The sequence below is a fragment of the Amphimedon queenslandica genome, unplaced genomic scaffold (genome assembly GCF_000090795.2).
Source record: "Amphimedon queenslandica unplaced genomic scaffold, v1.1 AMPQUscaffold_4022_Cont23991, whole genome shotgun sequence".
Lineage (NCBI taxonomy): Eukaryota > Metazoa > Porifera > Demospongiae > Haplosclerida > Niphatidae > Amphimedon > Amphimedon queenslandica.
In genome coordinates, this window is record NW_003555658.1 from 1 (window position 1) to 1,474 (window position 1,474).

Here is a 1,474-nt window from a genome sequence, read left to right on the forward strand (position 1 = left end):
TCTCAACACATCCTTTTCTCTAAGTAATAAGTTAATGTCCATGGAACAAACTGTTTATTGATTATGAGTAGTTAACGGCACTAAAAGAGAGATAAAAGAGATGGTAATTTTAAGTAATTTTGATGTTTAAACATTGTACTTGTTCAAATTGGACATGCTCTGAATATTCTTAGCATTTTGTCTTAATTCCATTCTCCTGTACAATAAATGATACATCAATTATTACTGACCAAAGGACACTCACTATCTCTCATTTACTGTACATGTGTACATGCACTGAATAAAACATGCACTGTATTGTGAATTGTGTCTTACCATCATGTTGTTAGGATAGTTCTGCTCCCACATCTTTTGCCGGAAATGGAATCTTGATTCTTGACACGCAATGCGTCTGTGATTCAAAAATGTACCATAATAATAAATAATATAAAAAACATGACATTGACGTACATGTGTTAACACAAGCTTATAGTATCAGTAAGGAACTGTATTATACACAAGAAGACAAAAAACATAAGAGATAGGAGAATCCTATATAGGAAGAAAAGAGAAAGAGCAAAAGTTAGATGTACATGTACATATACTAGGAGGAGAGAAGGCAAAAGAGGAGGAAGAAATGTCAATACGAGACAAATTAAGATATACAAGAATAGGGGTCAAGGAACACAACAATGAGAATAGAGAAATGCAGTACCAATAAGGATGGGCAATATATCAGTACCTTAAGGTTACTTTTAAATGCGGGTACTGTTAATTGCGAATTTTGCGTTTGGGTTAAAAATCGCAATTATTAATACGCACAATTATTAATAATGACATCATGATGCCATATAACTATTAGTAATAATTACTTAATCGCAATTTTTAATACCAGCAAAATCTACCTTGGGCTAAAATCGCAAAATTTAGTACCCGCAATTAAAAGTCACTCTAAGGTATTTAGTAACTATCATGATAATATTGTAGCTAACAGAATATAATCATTTCTTACTATACATGTGAGTGGTACATGTAATCAAATATCGTAACCCTTAGCACAAGTGTGATGTAAAAGGTACCACTACTAATCCAGACTAAGTTACATGTACTGTGTTGGATTTTCTAGGCTAGGAACCATTACAAAGGATCATTGTTATTGTAACAGCTTTGATGAACACAATTATTAGTAATTATTGTGATATCAAAATGAGATATTGTGCTGGTAAAACAACATTCAATATTTCCACCCTTAAGTACTTATTAACAACACACGTACATGTCAAGATTGCGTATTATTCAGTATACTATTACAAGATGCATAAACAGCTATAAGGATTATTATAATACCACATTGCAAGTTAGCTTAGACTGCATGATTGATGGCTGCTTGTAAATCTTATGCACACAGACACAAACCATATGGTGCACAGACACAACACCCTGGGGCAATAGTAATGATTACAGGGTACTAAGTAAAGTAGCATAATAGTAAAAG

General features: G+C 32.6%; 2 long non-coding RNA genes across 2 annotated transcripts; one reads left to right on the forward strand and one right to left on the reverse strand.

Annotated features, from left to right (window-relative positions):
- Positions 1 to 6: 6 nt before the first annotated feature.
- LOC109592764 (uncharacterized) lies at positions 7 to 540 on the reverse strand. Its single transcript, XR_002190536.1, has 4 exons — positions 451 to 540; positions 316 to 391; positions 140 to 196; positions 7 to 80 (listed from the first exon to the last, which is right to left on the reverse strand). It is a non-coding gene; the product is annotated as an uncharacterized LOC109592764 (long non-coding RNA).
- An 89-nt stretch (positions 541 to 629) lies between these two features.
- On the forward strand, positions 630 to 1,232 carry LOC109592765 (uncharacterized). The gene is made up of 2 exons (XR_002190537.1): positions 630 to 717; positions 936 to 1,232. It is a non-coding gene; the product is annotated as an uncharacterized LOC109592765 (long non-coding RNA).
- The last annotated feature ends 242 nt before the right edge of the window (positions 1,233 to 1,474 follow it).